General features: G+C 37.4%; 1 protein-coding gene and 1 pseudogene across 1 annotated transcript in view; both read left to right on the forward strand.

Moving 5' to 3' along the window:
• The window catches only part of LOC130037726 (ubiquitin-conjugating enzyme E2 E2), a 363445-nt gene that overhangs the window by 206782 nt on the left and 133284 nt on the right, over positions 1-23379 (forward strand). The window lies entirely within an intron of this gene.
• LOC130038011 (uncharacterized) lies at positions 4135-4215 on the forward strand (annotated as a pseudogene).

Raw genomic sequence — 23379 nt, forward strand, 5'->3', positions numbered from 1 at the left:
TTTGGGTATCTGGAAGTGTGAAGGCACCATCAGGCTGCTGATGCACTCGCCTCACAGGTACAGACTGACCTGCTGGCGGCACCATATGTCCAAGTGACAGTTTCTTTAATGTCCTCCTTTAATTTACTGAATATCTGTCTTACTGTTTCATTGAGTTTATTGAACATCTTCATTACTTCATATCTGAATTCTTTCTCAAAGAGCTCCCTTAAGTGAGTAACACCTAATGAGGCTTCTGGACTCTTTTCATCGTCCTTTCCTCATAGTGGGGATTTGCGTTGTTTCTTCATGTTGGTGTGGTAGTATGGAGACTGAGATGTTCCACGAAGTTGCTGAGTATGACTAATTTACCTGCAGCTGGCCCAAAATTAGGCCATGCCCACTTCAGAGGCCACACCTACTTCTGCAGAGTCCATGCCTCCTACGAGTACTTGGGGGGAGGTGGGGGGTTACAACCTGGGAGGAGAAGAAAACTGGGCATGGCCTTCAGGAGGAACAGGAAGAGTCTCAGGTATGGTAGGTGGCCCAGGGTCCTAGAGGATGCCTGGGGCACGTATGCAGGGAAAGCAAAGTCTCAGGTTGGAATAATGACTGACCTGGGAGGAGAAGAGAACCAGGCCTGAGTTCAGGAAGAACAGGAAGAAGCTCGGGGTTGGTGGGCTGCCCAGGGGCATATAAGCTGGGAAAGCGAAGTCCCAGGTTCCATGACTCACTGTTTTGAGATAGCTTTTTCTACCCATTATAGGCCTGAATCAAAATGATAGAAATTAGTGCCAGAGATGATTCAAAGTGCTAGAAAATATATTTTGTATGCTAGAACCCTTGATTTTATCCTGACACTGCTGCGCACCCTTAGATGTTACCCCAAAAGAAAATACAAAATGGAAATTCCAATACAATATGATTTCACTCAGTCAAATATAATGACTTTTGGGGCCAAACACAATAGTACAGTGCAAGGCACCTTGTAAGGTGCCTTGTGCTCCTCTGACATGAGTTCAATCTCTGCCACCACATATGATTCCCCAACCCCTGCCTGCGGGGCCAGGAGTAAGCCCTGAGCAGCAGCAGGTGTGACCAGAAATTTTTTAAAAATTAATGACTTTTCTATTAAAAATTTCGTGGCTGTGACCAAATTAAAATCTAAGTCTCTTTCAGTGCTACTTTTCCTCTATGGAGATCATCTTCGTAAGGATGTAAATATGTTTTTTTTTTAAATGAGACAGTAAATTGAGTATATATTTGGATCACTTTTAAAATACCACTTTTTCATATAACTCCTGGATGGAAATCAGGTAATTGAGCTTCAGCTCTTTGGCAGTCTTAGCAACTTAAAAAAAAAAGAGTTTGATTCTAAAAGCAGTGGGAACCAAAACAAAATACAAACAAACAAGACTACAAATCACAAATCACAAATCATCCTGTTATTCGTTGATTGCCTCGAGCAGGCCCCAGTAACGTCTCCTTCATCCTAGCCCTGAGATTATATTCAAGACTCTTTAGGAGAATGAGACCCATCATTGTTACTGGTATTTGGCATATTGGGTACGCCACGGGGAGTTTGCCAGACTCTGCTGTGTGGGCAGGCTACATTCTGTAGCCTGCCAGTTTGTCCAAAGTAGGAATGAGATAATAAGATGTCATAAACAAGACTACATCAAACAAAAATTTTGTACACCATAAAGGAAACTATCAGTAATACAAATAGGCAGCCTACCAAGTGGCAGAAAATATCAGTAAATCTGACAATGTGATAATATTGAAAATATAATAACTTACACAATTTTGTCACCTGAATTGAGGAACCTGATTTTGAAATGGCAGAAGATTTAAATACTTCTTTTTCAGAGAAGATATACAAATCATTTGGAAAAACACCCCTCATCAAAAATAAATGCAAATCAAAAACCCCAGTGTGCATTGGCTGTACCTCATACTTGTCAGGATAGCTATAATTAGGAAAACGAGAAGTAATGTGGATATAGAGAAAAGGGAACCCTCCACGCACAGTTGGTGAGAATGTCAAATGATTACAGGCACTATTGAAAACAGTGTGGTGGTTCCTCAGAATACTCAAAAATAGAAATATCATGTGATCCAGAAATTCTGCTTCCGAGTAGAAAATAACAACACTAATTCAGAAATGTATATCCATCGCTATGTTTGACCATATTATTATAGACTCAAAATATGAAAACAACCTAAGTGTCCATTAATAAATGGAATCAGACATGCGTACACACACAAACTGCATAGTAATAAAACAAATGGAAGTTTTCTATAAATAATATGCACTGTGAGAGTATTATACTAAATATAAATTAAGATAGAAAAATACCATTTGATTACATATACATGTAACACCTAATAAACTAAAATAAAGGCCAAAATGTTCTCATACATACAGAGAACAAAGAGCTGGTTATCATGACAGGAGTGGAAAAGGGTGGTATTTGATGGAATGGGCAAAATGGGTGAAAAGAATCAAGAAATACAAATTTCCAATTAAAAAGTAAGTTATGGGATATGGTGTACAAGCATGGGGACCATACACCATTTAATATACAGGGTCATATACCTGAAAAATCACAGTAGGAAGGAAACAAACTGAAAGTGATCACTTACATTTGTATGGATATCAAATCAATATTTTGTACATCTAGAATTGATACAACCTTAGGTGTCAGTTAGATTTCAGTTAAAACAAAACTTTCAGAGATGCAGAGGTGGGCTAAGGAATGTGACTGAGTGGTAGAACCTCACTTATGTGAAGTTTGGGTTCAGTCTCAAGTGATCCCCAACATAAGTGCTGTGTTATATCATCTGTACCAAAATAAATTTGGTGATTTGTAGGTTGCTAGCAAGATTTCAGTTAAAGGGATAGAAACTTAACAGCTAAAATGAATTTTCTAAAAACTATCTGTGTGTTTATCCTTGTGAACTACTGTGTTCTGTGACCATGATAATTGAGTTGACTATAAGGAAGATGGAATGAGGAAACAATTCTCCTGCCAACATAAAGAAAATTTGTATTCCCAGTGGCTTGTATGTCCGGTTTTATTGGAGAAAGTGCTTTAAAATTCACCCAGTAGTTCTTGAGACTTCCCTGATGATGAATCACCTGCTAAACTGTACTACAGAGTATTCTTTTTAATTCACTTATCTCTGGGCAAAGCTTCTTTATAAAGTCAAAGTCTAACAAGGCTGGAAAGCCCATTCCGGATCTTTAAAATAACCATACTGTCTTTTAATTTAAAAAAAATTAATTTTGAAAAATTAATTCATGGGCTCTTTGCTTCCTGAATTTTCTCAGATGTTTCCTACATGTTTCTAAGATTCTTTTTTTTTTCACATGCTACAGATAATACCCAGAGGTAGTCATTCAAATGGTATATTCTTTGGTTTTCTCATAAGAGGCCCTCTGACTTTTAGAATGAAATGGAAGAAGAGTATATGCAAGTGGGCACCAAGTGTCATATCCCTGTTCTACTTCATAGAGCTCTTATCTAAAACTAATTTGTCACTTTTCCCCTCACTTTTGTTAGAAGTTAGAAAGATGTAGGTTTGATTTGGAACAAACTGGTATAATGGCTAACAGCTCAAACTCACCTAATACATCCAAGACCTGTGTTTAGCCATTTGAGCTATTTCTCCACTATGGTTTAATTTGAACTTTTTAGTATGCCTGGTGGGCATTAGGAAACTTTGAAGTGTAAATCTTCTTCTATATGTGTTTCTGTATATATTTCACTTTGTTTAATTTTTGTCGAAGGACCAAGTGGCATTATTAACCAAAGATTCAAAGGAGTCCCTAGCCCAGAGAAACATATATTAGCACATTTTTCCTTGTAGAATGAAAAAAAAACTGTACTACTCTGCTTATATTTCTGTTTTTAATGATGCACGGCCATTTAGAAACGGACTGAAAATCAATGCTTTTCATGTATTTTTGGAAAATAATTGCTAATGCTCAATATTACATGTATTTCTGATCTGGAGATCAAAATAGACATCTTTTGCTATGTAAAGAATAAAGCTTATCTTTTTATGCTAATATTTTCAAAGGAAAGTTGTTAATATTGGCTTGCGTTAGATATTTTATTTGTCAGAAAATGGATATAAATTACCTGGAAAATCGCTTCTATGCCTTTTGGCTAAGATCAAGTGTAGTATAAATTACCTGGAAAACAATTTAATCTGGACATCTAAATCTTTTGACTTGCTTCTCCTTTGCATCAGTTTTTTCTAATTCCTAGTGTAATTAGGTATAAATTTGTTTAAATCCGTAACGTGGTAGAAATAAATGTGAAAGCATCAGGATAGTAAGTATATATAGTACCTTTTAAACATTTGATACTACAGTATCACTAATGTAGATAAAACAGCCTGGAGGGATTACAGAGGTGATTTAGAAAATGGGTAGATCACAAAAGGAGAATTTTTTTTTGCCTGGGTTGGGGCGATAGCACAGCGGTAGGGCATTTGCCTTGAATGCAGCCAGTCTGGCTGAGCCGGGTTTCATTCCTCCACCCCTCTCGGAGAGCCTGGCAAGCTACCGACAGTATCTCGCCCTCATGGCACAGCCTGGCAAGCTACTCGTGACATATTCGATATGCCAAACACAGTAACAAGTCTCAAAATGGAGACATTACTGGGCCCACTCGAACAAAAGGATGAATGAGGACAGTGACAATGGCAGTGAATGTTTAACAGAATAATTTTTGTTTTACAAAATAATCAGTTCTGTGTAAGAGATAACATCACTTATATAATAAAAGGTAATTGCCTTTTACTTCTTTATTTAAATAAAATTTCATTTGAATATTAAAATAATACTTTAATTTTTCTCTATGTTCTCTCAGAAAGCATTACTCTGTCTTTGTTAATAGTTTGTTAGTCTTTATACCACAGATTCCCCCCCCCCACCCATTTTCTTGTTTTGGGGCCATACCCAGCTGTGCTAAGGACTTACACCTTGCTTTGTGCTCAAGGAATCAGTGCTGGTGGAACTCAGGGGGTTCCTGCCTGCTAAAAAGCTCTGGCCCCTCCACAGCTTTTTAAGTCTAGTATAGTAGTTCTCTTTTTTTTTCTTTTTGGGTCACACCCAGTGATGCACAGAGGTTACTCCTGGCTCTGCACTCAGGAATCACCCCTCGCGGTGCTCAGGGGACCATATAGGATGCTGGGAACCGAACCTGGGTTGGCCGCGTGCAAGGCAAATGCTCTACCCGCTGTGCTATTGCTCCAGCCCCAGTTCTCCCATTTTTTGTTATTTCTTTAAAATACTTACATTAGCCTTTCACTGTGAATCTATTTGTTTTAATAACTGATAAAAGTTTTTATATGTATTATATAGGTGGATCCTGCTTGCTTTTTGTTTATTTTTATTTGGGGACAGCATCCAGCAGTGCTCAGAAGTTCTTTCTCACCTGTAGTCAGGTATCACTCCTGGTGGGGAGAAGGGGAACGATATGCGATGCAAGGAATCCACCCTAGTTACATGTTAGGCAAGCACCCTACCCACTATCACCTCGGCCCAGAATCCTGCTTTTTGAATCTAGTCAGCTCTTCTGTATCTTTTGACTGGTGGACTAATATGATTTATGTTTAGAGAGGAGTATTGATGTATATGGGTTGGAGTGATAGCACAGCGGATAAGGCATTTGCCTGCAAGCAGCCAATATGGCTGACCCGAGTTTAATTCCTCCGCCCCTCTCGGAGAGCCAGGCAAGCTACCGAGAGTATCTCACCTGCATGACAAAGCCTGGCAAGCTCCCCGTGACATATTCAGTATGCCAAACACAGTAACAATTGTCACAATGGAGACGTTACTGGGCCCGCTCGAGCAAATCGATGAACAATGGGAGGACAGTGACAGTGATTAATGTTTGTGACTTTAGTTGCTAACATTAGTTTGTTTTCTTTTTCCTTTTTTTAAAATTTTGTTAAGCTACCATGAATTGTGGTAGGGCGTTCGCCTTACAAGCAGCCAACATGGCCGACCCGAGTTCAATTCCTCTGCCCCTCTCGGAGAGCTCGGCAAGCTACCTGTGGCGTATTCGATATGCCAAACACAGTAACAACAAAGTCTCCAATGGAGACGTTACTGGGCCCGCTCGAGCAAATCGACGATCAACGGGAGGGCCTTTACCTTTTACCATGAATTGTGAAGTTGTTCATGATTGTGTTTCAGACATTCGGTGTTCCAACACCAGTCGCTTCATTAGTGTCCATCTCCTTTCACCAGTTCGCCCTATTTCCCTTCCACCAACCATCCTGCCTCCATGACCGGCACTTATTTTTTTTTTTTAATAACATTTAAGTACTGTGGTTCATAATTGTTTTCTACTTGTTCTGTCTCCCTGGTGTTTTTTTTTCCCCATAAATTTATCTTTGCTTTTTCCTTGAATGGCATTTCCTGGTCATTTTCTTAGTTTCTTCAAGTTATTCTCCTGTGTCTCTCTGTTCCAGATTTTTGTTTTATTCATATTCTGTTCTGTTTTTCCTCCTCTTTGATGTTTTGTTGTCTCGTTTTATTCTTGTTTCTGCTTACGTACTACTATTTATCACCATACTCAAAGTTTTATGTTCTTTTTCCTTTGTCTTTAGTATAATAATTTAATTGAGGAATAATACTAATCCTAAGGACCAGTGGAATTCTCCAGAGAGAGAAAGTTTGTGTCTTAAAGGAAATTTGTGTCTTAAAGAAGAGCATAGGCTAATCCAGGCTAGTTACTGTAAAGGAGAGATAGTTCACTCAGTGTTGTATTGTAGGGATATCCCAAGAATATGGTGTGTGTGCCCTTTTCCTTTTTTTTCTCTGAAAAACTTGTAGGCCTGATGATAGTATACTCCATTAGCCTTTATTTCAGGAAACCTTTATGTATCATAATTTTGCAGTATGTTTCAGATTATTCTTGGCTGGTATTTTTTATTCTCTTAGAATCCTGAGTATGTCATTCCCCTCTTATAGTTTCTAATCATTTCCTCTGAGAAAATTGATAATAACCTCATAGCCATTGTAAATTATGTATTTTCCTTTGCAGCCCTTAATACTTTTACATTTAATTTTTTTCCTTTCTCTTCCCTCGCTACTTTTTTTAGAGGTAGGAGGGTAACACACACATAGGGCTTACATGCTTGCATTCTTGGCCATTGTGCTTCCGGGGAGGGGGTGGGGGTATTCCTTTGGTTGGGGTGCTTGCACACATGTTCACTAGGGGTTGTGGTTACCAGCTGTGGTTTTCATACATATTTTCAGTTGACTTAGATGTAGGGGGTAGTGTGCATTTTGACTATAGGACACTCAACACATTTCTATGATTAATTCTTTCCTCAGGTTTGGAAAGTTCTTGACTATTGTTTCTTTAATTAACACTGCCCCCCCCCCTCACTATTTGGTATACCCATTTTCCTGTTATCTCCGTTTCTAAGTAGAGTCTGATTATCTCAAAGGATTTTTTCATTTTTCCTAAATCATGATTTTTCTTACTCCATTTCAGTCATTACTGAAATTTCATGGTTTCTTTTCTCTGTGAAATTGAACTTGTTCATTATGCTTTCTCTGGAGGTTTACAGTTCATTTTTGATTTCTCATATTCAGAATTTTTATTATTTCTACTTGGAAGTACGTAAGTACTTAATTCTATTATAAGATCTCTGTGGCATGATATAAATATATACAAGGGAGTTTATTTCTGTTGTTATATATCCCCTGATATACTTTATGCTCAAAGATATTTGTTCAAAGCTGGCATTAGCATTTTATGTACTTAACTACCCTAAATATTCAGTAGTGAGAGCTTAGTAAAGCTTTTCAGTAAGAACAGTGATATTTATTAAATGAATAATTTGCCACTAAAATGTTAAATATATTAAACATACATGGAAATATAGTAATATGTTACTGTGGTAAGGGAAGGAAAGGAAGCTGTTACATAAGTAAAATTATTTAAAAAATGAAATATGTCTATGGAAAATTTGCCAAAACAATAAGAAGTTACTTCTGGACAGCTTAACTCCCATCTTTTCTGTATTTTCTACACTTTTTATGGGCATTATTATTATTATATTACTATTAATGCTATTTCTTCCTCTGCTACCTTTTTCCCACAAAAGTTGGATAACATGTTAAATAGTAACATCTGGTTTGGTCCTAACCTAAAAGGCAAAGAGAATTTAAGAAATGTTTTTCATGGGAAATTGATTTTTAGTGATAGCTACATAATATTTGGGGGTACCAAAATAGTCAAGGTTCAGTTCTCCTGCTATTTACTTAATAGTTTTGCAGTATATGTAATACTAGTATTTCCAGAGAGTGTATTTTGTTATTCAGAACTGCCCTTAAGAGTGTATACTGAGGGGAAAGGGCAGCTAGGATAGAGAAGGGACCACTAAGTAAATGATGGTTAGAGGGCTCCCTTGATATGGGAGATGCGTGCTGAAAGTAGATATGAACCAAACATGATGGCTGCTTATTACCTGTATTGCAAATACCCAAGAATGAAAGAGAGAGAGAGAGAGAGAGAGAGAGAGAGAGAGAGAGAGATGCCTGTCACAGAGGTGAAGGGCAGGGAGAGAAGGGGGCTGCCAGGAAGGATACTGGGAACATTGGTGGTTGAGAATGGGCAATGGTGGAGGGATTGGTATTGTATGACTGTATGACTGAAACATAATCAGGAAAGCTTGTAAATCTGTAACTGTAGCACTGTCCTCCCATTGTTCATCAATTTGCTAGAGCAGGTAGCAGTAATGTTTCCTTTGGGAAACTTTTTGTTACTGTTTTTGGCATCACAGGGAGCTTGCTAGGCTTTGCCACGTGGGCGAGATACTCTCAGTAGATTGCTGGGCTCTCCGAGAGGGGCAGAGGAATCGAACCCGGGTCAGCCAGCCGGCCGGCCTTGTGCAAGGCAAACTCCTGAGTGCTCCAACCCAAGTCTGTAACTGTATCTCATGTAATTCATTAAAAATAAAAAGCAAGTTGCAAAAAAAAATTGATAGTTAATTATAAAGATGAAATAAAGATATAAAGTTGAATTATAAAGTTGAAATAAAGATACATTTTTAATTTGAAGAAAAAAAGAAGTGCATGAAACAGGTCCAATTTAAGGGATCTCAGGAGTATCTCCATATACTTTACCCATTAGCACTGATGCTATGAAGGATTTTGTTTTTGGCCACACCCAGCAGCACCCATGGTTTACTCCTGGCCTGGGCCTAGGAGTCAGCCCCAATGAGGCTGAAGGGACCATAAGGAGCACCAGGATTGCAACCTGGGTTGTTGACCTTACCCATGTCCATCACTCCTCTTCCCTGCCCACTATCCCACCTCAACTATAAGTCATGAGATGGAACTCATAGAAGGATATTCTTTAGGGTAAGCATTTTCTTCGTGTGATGCCTTGTGAATAGTTGAGAAGGGGTGATTTGTCAAAATCACTCTCCCTTATTGCTCCCTAATTATATTTTCTTCTCTCTCTCTTTCCCTCTCTCTCCCTCTCTCTGCCCCACTCCTCTTCTTTCTCTCCCTCTCCCACCTCTCCCTCCCCCCTTTTCTCTCACCCTTTTCTTTTCTTTTCCTTTTCTCCCTCTTCCCTTTCCTTCTTTCCATGACAAAAGTTTTGTAGCAGAGGACAACAAGTAACACCACAGATCTTCTGGGAGAAATCAGAGAGATTTTGTGTACTTTTTTTCATTTTTTCTTCATTTTAAACTTTAGGTGAAAGCCAAATAATTAGATATAAGAAATACTTAACTGTCATAACAGATTCCCAAGGGATTACTATAGGAAGTAGCATATACCAGTTTTGTCAACTGACTTAAATTGTTAATAGATTGCATGGTTAAATAGATAATATAATTTGAAAACTACATATTTAAAATGACACCTCTCACCTCTTCAGAACCTTATATCTGTCATTTCTCACTTTTCATACATTTTTAAAAACAGTATTTGTGATCATACTGACTTACAGTTATCCACAATCTTACAGAAAAAAATTTTTTGAAGCTCTTATTATCCTTGAAATTTCTTGTGTATTTTTCATAATGAAGGACTCATGTTTTTCTTGAACTGTTTTTTGCCATCATTTTCATGATTCAGTACATTTTCTTCATCTTTATCTATTCACTTTCTTCTTGACTTCTTGTGTGTGTGTATGTTTGTGTGTGTTTCTGAGAATTGAACCCAGGGCCTCACACACACAAAACCTCAGACAAACACTGTCTTTAATGCTAAGTTGACAATTCTTTAAGTTCCTTTCAGCATTTACTTACTCTCAGCCTTTTGCTCTTCATATGGTGATTGGCTATTCTACACTTAATAATCAATCATCTTTTTTGCTCAGATTTTTGTGTTTCTCTACCTTAGTGTCTCCCCAGAACTTCTTTCTCAGAAATATCTCATATTATGCATTTACTCAGACACAAAGTTCTGTGAATTCTTAGTTCAGAGTTTATTCCAATCACCCATTTCCTTTTATCTCCTTTGCTACTACCTTCCTCTAGGTATCTAGCATCTTATGATCTGGTAATTGTTAACATATTAATTAACAGCTAATCTCTTTAAAACATCGCCACACTATTTGCAGTATTGTGGCCAGAGAGGTGGCAGAGGAGTTGGCACAGGAGTGATGACACTTGCTCTGAATGCTATGCACTCCCAGATCCCCAGCACCTTGAACACTGCCAGGTATCACCCCAACATTCACTAAATAGATGATGAAATATTGCCACTAAGTTTTATAAAGCCTAATTTTTACCCAGGTATTTTTTGTTTAGATTCTTGCAAAACTGATTGTTTTTAAATCAGTTTCTCTCACTTGATGTTTCCTTCTTGACTCTACGTCCTTAGCAATGGTGATATAACATGTTTTATCACATGTGGTACTTAATTATACTCTATCTTGAATTTAGCTGTTTTGGGGACTTGCTTGTCTCACAATTTAAAGTGCAATTTTAAAACCTGAATTGAACCATACATTGCATTTTTTCTTTGCTGGTAATTTTGTGTAGTGATGCAGAACTCAAATGTTTTGCTTTTGTGTTTTTCATGAACTTCTAATTTGGCTGTTGTCAGTTTAGTGACTCAGTTCCTTATCAAATTTGTTCATTGTCCAGCTCAAACCCAAGAGAATTTAATTTTGTGTGAATCTGAATACCACACTTTGAGCAATGCTGCTTTCTCATGTATTTTTTTTCATGGTATCTATTCCCTGTAACGTCTGTCTATGATGCAAATACATTTGTGTGAATTACTTGAAAAAATACATAGAAGATATAGCAAAATTGTCCAGGAAGATGATAGCTGAAAAAGTTTTGTTTGTTGAAAAGTAGATCTTAAATTAGGTATTTTATTAAAAACAATTTTCTGGAGGTGTTAATATAACTATTATTATAGATCTTTCATGTTAACATATAGACAGATTCCTTGAATATTTAGAACAGGGGCAGGAGCGAGAAGTTCTAAAGCCACAATTAGAGCAGTAATGACTCTTTAAGTGACAGATTTAGCAGTATTTAAGTCATGCTGTTACTTTGTAAATTACTTTAACAGAGCTAATAGTTCCTTGGCAGTGAGGATGTTAGCACCTGTTCTCATCTTCCTGATTATCTTTTTCACAAATATCACTTTTCAAATGTACTTCTCATACATAAAGTTTACTGCCTCTGGGTAGGTAGATGCTTCACATGTTGAGAAGGATACCACTCATTCACACTAATTGTGATCTTTCTGGTATAGTGATGGGTAACCAACATGAGGCAATAATTTATCTTAAGAGATTGCCTTTAGGTTCAGTATGACAGTACCTGGAATGGAAGCCAGGTAAGACATGACATGACACAGGACAGTGCCTCATTTTTGTTTTGTTTGTGGGGATCATTCCCACTACTTTGTTTTGCATTGACTAAAGAGACAAAAACCCAAGGTAGGCTTGAGTTCTGTCGTCATAAAAAATATACCTGTTTTTCTGTTTTTTAAATATTACACTCTTTGTGCTTAATATAGCCTATGTCTGATATTAATAAATAGGCTATGACATATATGAATGTTACTGATTCATCTGCTCCTCTTGCATACCTACTCTCCTTTTTTGAATTGGATGGTCCCAATAATTTTCTAAGAGGAATTAAGAAATTGCTCAGTTAAGAGGTTTTGAAATCAGTAGTCAGACTCACTTGGATACTTACAAAATGACTACTTAACAGTATGCTGCAGAATTTCAGTATGTATATGAAGTGGTATATGAACAAAAGACTTTTAGGCATTTGGAAGGAGGGAGAAAGTCCATAATGAAACATTAGTGTAAGTGGCATTGATATAGCACAGAATTTAGTTTTTTAACCTAAATTATAGTTTATGTTAGCATAAATTTTCTTCTAAATTTAATCTCAGGAGGTCAACATCTATCTCATGTGTATTTTAGTTTTGTTTCTTGTGGGGGTGTGGAGGTGTGGAGGTATACCATACCCAGTGGTATACCTATTGGGTGTACCACTGCTACTGCTACTCAGAAACTACTACCAACTCAGTGCTTGGGATTTTTGCCAGTGGTGTTAATAATACCTTGAGGTGTTTGGGATTTAGTCCAAGTCTCCTGCATGGAAAGCATGCAGTCCAGCCCATTTCCCTGGCCCCATTCATTTATTTGTATTTTTTATTCGTAAGACATTAATTAACAAAAAGTCAGTCATATTGGAAACAAAAATTTTTCCTTTGAGTTTGAAAGGAAAAATAAGTGTCCTGATAGAGAATTTGGATATTAGGAAAGTTTTCTCCCCTCCTAAATAAGAAGAAAATAGTCTGCAGTCTCAGCATCAGAAATGAGATATCATGTTTCATCTTTCCTAATGTTTGTAATTTCATAAAAATTTTGTTAAAATTAAGTCGTTTTCATACCCTTATGATTAAAATAAACCACTTGATATTCTATTGTATGAATATACTGTAATTCTTTTTTTAGTTAATTTAAATTGTCTCCCTTTAATGTACAGGTAGATGGACTGAGTGTATGGCTAAAAGGGCTGCAGCTCAGGTTTTGCAAGCAGGAAACCTGGGTTCACTGATCTCAACCACTATTGGACACAACTCCTGAGCATGAGCCTGAAATTTTCTTTGAGCACCAGTGGTGTTAACTCCCCCCCCCAAAAAATTAAGTAATAAAGTGTACATAGGTATTTGTTACGATTATATCCTCTAACATTAGACATAGTGCATTATACAGAGTAGGAGTTGAAATATCTTAATGAGGGTATAAGAACCAAAATATTAATAGTGAGGATGTGAAGATAGTCTTGAGGTTTCATTATGTTTTATCATTATAAATTAAACCTTTCTTGGGATTTAATATGGGAATATATATTTCAGCAATTATTTTGTTTTAATGATAACAATTGTTTATCTTTTATAAGTATGTATATATATATTGCCAGCTTAGTTATTGATCTTATTCTACCCATAATTGCTTTTCATTATTTGGTAATGAATAATATATAAGATAACCTTTTTATAAGTGAGAATCTATATGATTCTTAAATGCCAATGTGTTTCTTTCTAAATCATTCTTTGTAATAAGTATTGGATACTCAAAATACATACCTTGAACTGGAATATAGGTATTTACATTTGGCCAGCATAAAGTTTTTATTACTCTTAAAAATGTCATCATCAATACTAACTCATGAATATTATCAGTGGTTATTTAGAAATAAATCCCACATCCTATCCTGAATCTTGAGATTAGTTGTTCATTGACCTTGGTACAGGGTTGTTCATTGAACCTGGTACAGAGGACCAGACCATGCCTTAGAAGTGAAATGCTGAAAAGAGAATCTCCACACCTCCCATTAGTTCATAATACTCAGGGGAGGCTTATTTTGTCTAGATTCAGTTAACACGTCTCCTTACTGGTTTTTTGAATAGTACAAGAGGCATCGGGAGAATTTTGAGTGTTGATTGTATATGGTGTAGCCTGGAGGCCTACTGAGCACAGCCAGGGTGTTCTTCAAGGCACCATACTACATCCTCAGGCCCTCTTACTGAACCACCAGCTCAGCTGGCTGAAAATAGACTGAAGAGATCCCCAGACTTTCTGGGGACCACTTGAAGATAAATAATTACTTCCGGTTCAGGATATGTAAGCATCTAACAAAAACTGAAAAATAAGCAACTAGGAACTGGAAAGATGGTATAGTAGATAGGACACTGGCCTTGAATGTCGCCCACGGGGCTTCAATTCCCAGTACCCCATATGTTCCAAGCCCTGTCAGGAGAGATCTGTGAATGCTGATTCAGGAGTAAGCCCAGAGCATAGCCAGGGATGCTCGTCTCCTGACCCCCTCCAGTCTCCACAGAGTAGCCTAAGTGATCATTATAAAGTTTAAGTGGGATTTATATATATATATATTTGTTGAATTTCCCAGCCACAGCCATGCTCAAGGCCACTCTCCACATGCGTGGACAAGCCTCACGCATGAAGGAACCAGCAGAGGAACCCAGCGTGCAGGACCTGGGGCTGAGATCTCCAGGCCTGCTTGGATCGGGACTGGACCTCCTCCATCCAGATTCCCCATTTTCCAGTAGCTAGGCAATCATGCCCACAAACTGCCCCCGGCGCCATGCAATCCTGTCAATGGCCAAGATCCAGAGACTATAAAACAAAGCTCTTGGAAGTGCGCTGCCGCAAACGTGGCTGTGTGACTCCTCATAGTCTAGTTCTCCCTCTCAGAAAACTTGGCAAGCTACCAAGATTATCCTGCCTGCATGGCAGAGCCTGGCAAGCTCCTCATGGTATATTCGATATGCCAAAAACAGTAACAATAATGGGTCTCATTCCCCTGGCCCTGAAAGAGCCTCCAATAAGGCACCATTGGGAAAGACGAGTAAAGAGAGGCTGCTAAAATCTCAGGGCTAGGACAAATGGAGGTGTTACTGTCACCCACTTGAGCAAATCAGTGAACAACAGGATGCCAGTGATACAGTGATACAGCTGAATTCTCATAATGTCTGAAGAAGGCTAAGCTCCTTGTCTAGGATCAAAGATCCTGCATGTCTTGATCTCTCACTCTCATTCTCCCTCTATTTTCTTTATTCAACTTAAGAACTTTCTTAGGCCTTCATACAAGGTCCTGTCACAACTTCCTATAGCTTATAAATGTATAGTTTGTCAATATATCTTGTGTAAGCTACAGGTGTAAGCTCCAGGAAGAAGAGAATATGTCTCCCTTGCTTACTATTATATCTTTAAGATTTTAGTAGAGTATGTGGCTTGTTCCTGACCTTCCAAACATGTTTGATATATTAGTTAAAAGTAGGAGAACACATAGGAAAGAAGAGATACATAAAAGTGAGGCTTGAGAAATAAGGCTAAGTTCAAAGAAATGAAGACCATGAAAGAAATGGTCATGTAGCACTGTCCTCCCGTTCATCAATTTGCTCGAGTGGGCCCAGTAACGTCTCCATTGTGAGACTTGTTTCTTACTGTGTTTGGAATATTGAATACCTCACAGGGAGCTTGCCAGGCTTTGCTGTGCAAGCAAGATACTCTTGGTAGCTTGCTGGGCTCTCGAGAGGGGCAGAGGAATTCAACTCGGATCGGCCCTATCAGCTGAGTGCAATGCAGACACCCTATCCGCAAAGAGAAATATTCTGGACAGATAAATTATGAACAAATGTAGAAAAATAAATTCCAATTGATAATAGCCAACCCTGACATTCACTCTGCCTAGTAATTTGTTAAACCTATGCAAAAAAGTCATTTGACTTTGTGGATTTTTATTTCTATTTGATTTTAACCTATGTAAATAAAAAATAGATCATTGAATCACGGTCCTCCTGTTATTCATCGATTTGCTCGAGCGGGCCCAGTAATGTCTCCATCAGGAGACTTGTTGTTACTGTGTTTGACATATCGAATACATCACAGGTAGCTTGCCAGGCTCTGCCATGCGGGCGAGATACTCTCGGTAGCTTGCCGGGCTCTCCGAGTGGGGCGGAGGAATCGAACTCGGGTCAGCCATGTTGGCTGCGTGCAAGGCAAACGCCCTACCACTGTGCTATCGCTCATTGAATACAATATGAAATTATTTAAGACAGTATACAATAGCACAGCGGTAGGGCGTTTGCCTTGCACGCAGCCAACATGGCCGACCGGAGTTCGATTCCTCCTCCGCTCTCGGAGAGCCCGGCAAGCTACCGAGAGTATCTGCACGGCAGAGCCTGGCAAGCTCCCCGTGATGTATTTGATATGCCAAACACAGTAATAACAAAGTCTCCAATGGAAACGTTACTGGGCCCACTCGAGCAAATCGATGATCAACGGGAGGGCCTTTACTTACTTTACTTTACTTTACTTACATTATTCTCACTTATATACCTGTTTTCTACTCTGGCATGTAAAATACATTGTATTAAATTTTACTTTGTACTTGGATCTTTTTGTGTAATCATACCTTCGCTGTCAAAAATGAAGCTTTTCATTTTGCCCCTTTGACAGGCATATAACATTTATCTCATATTACTTCATCCAAATTAAAAAAAAAACTTAAAATAATGTCAAATAGAAATATCAGAAAATCAATAATAGTCAATTTATGGTGATCAATTATTGTTTTTAATTTTTCTTAACCTAGTAGAAAACAACTATATGCACTATTAGTGAGTCCCAGACTCAATGCCACATTATGGGAAGTTTCTCCTCTCCTTAAAAAGCACTAAAGGAGCTCCTTTAGCACTTCTTGTAAAACTGGTTTTAAGTCTGTGAATTCCCCAAGCTATTGTATTGCCTGTTTTTGAAGCTCTGTACAGTTCCTTCAAATCTAAATTATAATCTAGCTGAGTAGAGTATTCTTAGTAAGGTGTTCGTTTCGTTGATTTTTCCTTCTTTTTTTTTTTTTTTTTTTTTGTACTCTGGGCTGGAACCATAGCACAGCAGGTAGGGTGTTTGCCTTGCACGCAGCTGACCCATGTTCAATTCCTCCGTCCCTCTCTGAGAGCCCAGCAAGCTACCAAGAGTACCCCCCCCCCCAATGGCAGAGCCTAGCAAGCTCCCCGTGGTGTATTCAATAATTCAATATGCCAAAAATAGTAATAACAAGACTCGCAATGGAGACATTACTGGTGCCTGCTCAAGCAAATCAATGAACAATGGGAGGACAGTGCTAGAGTGCTTTTGGTACTCTGTCCTTCCATGTTCTTCTGGCTTATAGCATCTCATTTGATAGATCTGCTATATATGTTTTATTGGCTCTCCTTTGTATGTAAGTTCCCTTTTTTGATCTTGCTGCTTTCAATATTATGTCTCTATTTTTGCCATTTTGAATGTAATGTGTTTTTGAGTTTTCCTAATTTGGTCTGTTTTCACTGGGACCTATCAGGCCTCTTGGATCTTGGTGCCTGTAATCCTCAAGTCTGGGAAGTTCTTATTGGTGATTTCTTTAACTTTTATTTCTTCATCACACTTCTCTTCCTATTCTTCAGGAACTCCAGTGATTCTTATATTGTTCCTCTTGAACTCATCCTATAGTTCTCTGGCACCCTGTCATTTCTTTTCAGACTGTTTTCCACTTTCTGCTGTTTCTTAGCAGTTTTCTTCTTCAGATCTTGGAGCTCCTCCATCTTTTGTTCAGTTTCTGTTATTGTGCTGCTAAGAGATTATCTTGTTTTTCTAATACTACCTACCATGATATTTCTGTTATCTCTGACTATAATTTTTTTCATTTTGACTCTCATACTTTCCTGTGCTTTGCTGACTACCTGTGCTGTCATCACTTCTTTGAACTCATTGAACATCTCATCATTGTGTGACTATGATTACACTGTCTGAGGGTTAATTATTGTTACTTATATCTTTGGTATACTGTTTCACTCTTTGAGCTTAGTGATGTTCTATGTGTTTTTTCCTTGGTTTTCTAGTATTCTTGCTGTGTTGGGGGTGAATTTTTTTAGTTAATCCTCCTAAAAGGTACTGAGGGATAGAGCTAGAGGTTGCTCTCTGTCTTCACCTGTTCTCACAGAATAACATGAAAAATAACTGTGAGCAGCATGTAATTTGTTGAGTATATCTGTTATGCAGCTGCCTACGCAACCACATGCTTCAAGACCTGTGGTGTGGGCCCATAACAGGACCCAGGTGGGGTATAGATAGAATATGTTTGGACACACTTGAGCGGGAGGGGCTCTGCCTACCATTCCTAGCTCTTCCATTCAAAATAGGTCCAATGATGTCATCCAAAGTCTAGCCTTTCCTGGGATAGTGGAGTAGCAAACAGAAGGTGTGGTGGATTTTTTTTTTCACTTGGGGACCATACCTGGCTCATGAATTACTCCTGGCTCCATAATAGGGTGTTACTTTCAGCAGTCCTGTGGACCATTTGATGCTGCAACATCAGACCTGGTAACTCTTACACCAAAGTATACACTCTCGCCCATTGAGTGTCTCTCTGGCCCATGGCCCCATAGTTTATCTTGAGCATTAAGGTATGAAGGAAAGTTAGTTGAGTGGGGTTTGGAGATGTTTTTCTTATTTCCATGAAAAAGAACATAGGACATGTTGCTTTTCTTGGAGGTGGTTCTGTCTCAATGGAAGGATTGGAACTCTCCTACTAGCTGGAAGATGACACTGTCACAGAAAAAAAGAGGATAGATATGGTGCTGGAGCTGTGGTCTTCTACATTCACAAGTTTTTTCTCTTTTGTGTAAGCAACAGTATAAAAGCCTTCTTTACATATCTCAGTTCATTCAGTGTTTCAGATGACTTCAGTCAAACTATGGGGACCTAGCTAGATTCAAGATGCTACAACACTTTGAAAAATAAATTCATTCTGTAAAGATGAAGTTTTTGAGACTCGGTATCCTTGAATGACATACAGAAGAAGTCTTTGTATCTTTAAGAATATGAGCTCTTGATGCAGATAGCTTGGACTAGACCTTATTTCATTACTTCCTATCTCTGTAACCCAGGAAAAATTACTTAATCTTCCTTCTGCCTTGTTCATGCTGATAGACACATGAATCTACCTACCTAAAATTAAAAGAATTCAGTCATTTATTCTTATATACCTAGAATTGTGTTTGGCCCACTTTGAGCTTTTAATATGTTAATTATTCATCTTATTAGTGGTGATGTTTACTTAAAATCAGTATTTTCTAAACTACTATGTACACGAGATCCAAGTGGTAAGCTTGTGAAATGCTGGATCACATTGCTGGATCATTTCACTTGGTTGGATTTGGGTCATTGAACCTTAACTCAGTGGGTGATTCTGCTACAGGTAGTCAAGATATCTCATTTTCAGAAACTATAGAGGATAATAGAGAGACAGTGGCGGGGAGAAGAGGGCTTTAGAGCAGTAGAATGAGATGATACACACAGTTTGTTAGGAAAATTAATCATTTTGGTAACTTTATTACCAATTGGAAGTTGAGAAAGAAATTTAAAGGTTTTTTGGTTTGGGTTTGTTTTGAAGCAGTAGTTTCACTGAAAGAGAATTGAGGACAGAGAGAAGGAGAGGGAGAAAGAAGGAGAGGGAGAGGTGCAGAGAGCATGGATGAATAGGTGTTTAGGAAAGAACATAGGCTTTTCTAGAGTGGAAAAATGTCAATTTTAAAGGTTGTAAGAGGTATCTTGAGATTAAAAAAAAAAAGAAAATTTTGACAGGCTTTGGTATAAAATATGGCAGGGGGTTTTGAACTATGTGCCTCAGAGAATATTAAGGATTGAAAAAATATCATAAAAGTTAGTTTGCTAAGGATTTGTTTTGATTAATAGGATGGAGACATTTGTGGCCATAGCTGGTAGGCTGTTGATAATTGCTGATCTAATGTTTCTCCAAAGGAAGAGCTAGAAAAACAATCACTGCCTGAGACTATTTACTATAAACCAGCCGTCAAGTTTTTCAGTTAAACTATGAGTCAGCTAAACTATGAGTCAAGAGTCTTACACTTAAAATTTCTTACGCACTTGGCAGAGAAAATAGTATAGTATAGTGGGTAGGGGTTTTGCCTTGCGTACAGTCAACCCACATTCAAATCCCAGCACTGTGGTCCTTTAGGGATAGCCAGGGGTCACTCCTGAGCAAAGTCAAGAACAAACCCTGAGTACATCTACAGGGTATGACCATAAAATCCCCCCAAAAGTTTTTTTTTATTACACCATACAATTGCATATTTTTCATGTTTACTAGAGTTATTAAAACTTTCCTATGGCTTGAAATTCCCCTGTTTATCAAAATATTAGTTAAAGACTTTATTTCCATTACCTTTACTAACCATTTACTACATGCATTGTACTGGATACTTTATACTCTATTTATAACCTTCCCCACAGCCTTGAAGTTATCCATACCTATTTGTGTATGGGCACAGTAAGATTTAAAGAGTTAAATTACACCTGAAGTCATGTCTAAATTGGAATTCAAGCTGAGATCTTTCACAGAAGGCAGTCTTTGCCATTATTTGGTTTCCGGTAATGTATTCCATCGCATTCATTAACGCAGACTATGCTTAATGTATTTCTGAAACTTCTGAAGTCACTTTTCATTAAGATGCAATTCTGCTTTTTTCATGTAGCAGGTAGGTATTGAGGAGTTGCAGAGAATAATTCCAGAAGTGCCTGCTTTATCTTTATTAAGAAAGTATCATTATTTGAATATGTTAACTATTCATCTGTATCATATTCTGCCATAAGATATCAATTCCACTGTTTCCTTTTCAGTAAATGATGTACCTTCCCCACCTCTAGATTATTGCTCACATTTTTCCTTGTTCCTATGTCTGCCCTATCAAATAAATTACTATAAAAATAAACCTTTTCTTTGTGTAACAAATGAAAAATAAACCTGTCTATTGGAACTGGAAATAAAAGCTTTTTGTATCTGAAAAATAAATCTAATTTTGAATAGTCTGAGTTATCCAGAGATTTTTCTAGCTGAATTCTTATTCAGGAGATGTCTTAGTTTGTTTTCCAGTTATTTTGGGACTCATTATAAGAATGAAATATTTTGTCAAAACACCCTGGGAAGGATGTTTAATAGAACCAACCACCAGAATTACCAGTAATTGGAAAGTTTTACATGCTGATATTTCTTTTCTGGAACTTGTGAGTTATTGAAAAGGCAGTTGAGAATAATATTTGTTTTCTTTTATGCATTGATTAACTTAATTTTCTTCTAAATTCTATATGGATATGATTTTCATATTGCTTCCATAAACGAAAATAAAGGTATAGAATAATGATAGTGACAGTATCACTGGCTTTGTTGAAAGTAATTGTCCTTGGTGTTGCTGTTACTGTTGCTGTTATAAAGTAGAAACAAAGTAGAATCTATCAAGTAGTGAAGTAATACTGATATTTACATAGAGCTCTTGAAAATAAATTTTTGTTCTAGTCATACCTTTTAATCTACTCAAGCACTTAGGATCATTGCTTATTCAAACCTGATAGGATGATAATTTTTAATATTCCATAGCAATATCTTTTCTTTCTTCAGCTTTTTTTTCACCTCCATCCCCAATTTTTCACTTAGTCTCTATTACTCATAGGAAACAGCAATATGTAAGTGACCCTTACAATAGAAAGTCTTACATCGCCAGTTTTAAATGATTTGCAGTTTTGTTTTGTTTTTGTTTGCTATGGAATTCTTTGTTTAAAAAAAATAAGATTTAAAGCTCCATATAAGATTTAAAAAAAAAACTCCAGAAGAGATGGTACAGTGAGTAGGTGGTTGCAATGCATTTGATCAACCTGAGCTCACTCTCTGGTACCAGTTGGTCCCTCAGCACCTCCAGGAGTTCTCCTTGAGCACAGAGTCAAGAATAAGCCCTAAAAACAGCCCAATAAATCTTTAAAAATAAAAGCTCGAACTTCTAAAATAAGATAAAAAGCGTATAAAACCTGGGATCCCTTGTTTGGAGAAGGAAGACAAAACTGAATTTAAAAAGAAAATTAAATTCCTTCTCTGAGTAAGGAAAAAAGGCCAGGAAAAGCTTTGAAATAACTTCCAGGAGAACTGTTTGAAAAATTGCTGCTCTGTACTAAGAATCTTACATTGTTGTAGCAAAGTAAATTGAGTCCCTTAAGGAAGGAGAAAGCTGATTTTTTTTTTCTTTTTGGGTCACACCTGGCGATGCACAGGGGTTACTCCTGGCTCTGCACTCAGGAGTTACTTGGAAGTGCTCAGGGGACCATATGGGATGGTGGGAGTCAAACCTGGGTCGGTCGCGTGCAAGGCAAACGCCCTACCAGCTGTGCTATCTCTCAAGCTCCTGATTTTTACTGTTTATTGAGGTATCAGCTTATTTTGTATGTGAGCTCAATATGTGCAGGGTGTTAGAAGTTCTAAGGCATAAATATTTATGCTATCATAAATGATGTACCACAAAAAAAATTAAATTAAAAAATTACTCATAATAAAGGATCCTGGGAAATATAAATAAAATTAAAAAATGGAATTGACATATGTATCCTTTCTGACATAACTTTGGATATTTAAGCATAAAATAAAGCTTATGGTAAGAAATAGTGTAAAGAAATTGTCTTTTTATAATCTATTGCAGTAACCACTAGGTATAGAGAAATCTTCCTGTGCTCTTAAATTACCTATTTAAATTAATCCAGTAAACTAAGCTAGAGATTAAGGGCTCCCAGTTTGGTTATAAATGAAGACACTTGCAGTAATGCAGCTATGTTATATCCAGTGAGAATTAAATTTTAATATATTGAATTAACATTAATATACTTTCAGGAGCCAGAAAGATAGTATAGTAGGTAAAGTGCTTGTCTCACATGTGGCCTATCCAGGTTTGATTCCCAGTATCCCATATGGTGCCCCAAGCACTGCAAGGAATGATTCCTGAGTACAGAGCCAGGAGTAATCCCTGAATACTGCCAGGTGTGGCTGAAAAAATAATAAAATTTAAATATTTTTAATAAAAATGTGACCATGTTTGTCCACATAATGAAGTAAATGGTGATGCTAGTAATCAGAACATGGTGATATCCAATTCTTAAATAAGGCCTTATAAACAGTTCTTGTTAAACCAACTTAAATCTTTTATAATTTAACTGTAAAATATAGATAAACCTGACATAATCATTGATTACAAAGCAAGGAAAGACTTTAATCCAGAAGATTTTTATTAATGCTCTGCAACTTTACTCAGAAATCAGTCTTTTAATAATTCAAGTAATGTATTCCCTGTGTTTTAACAAATATGATAATTAGATCACAACAAGTTTCAAATTCCAAAATGCTGTGTGCAGAGACAAAAGGCACCCATCTTTGCCTTACTCAAATCTGATTGCCCTAATTTAGGATAAATGCTTCCTTCTTAATTAATTAATGTTTAAGATGGTTGGCGGCTAGGTGCCATGAAGTGAAAAT

This window comes from Sorex fumeus, unplaced genomic scaffold, assembly GCF_029834395.1.
Source record: "Sorex fumeus unplaced genomic scaffold, SorFum_2.1 ptg000072l, whole genome shotgun sequence".
NCBI lineage: Eukaryota > Metazoa > Chordata > Mammalia > Eulipotyphla > Soricidae > Sorex > Sorex fumeus.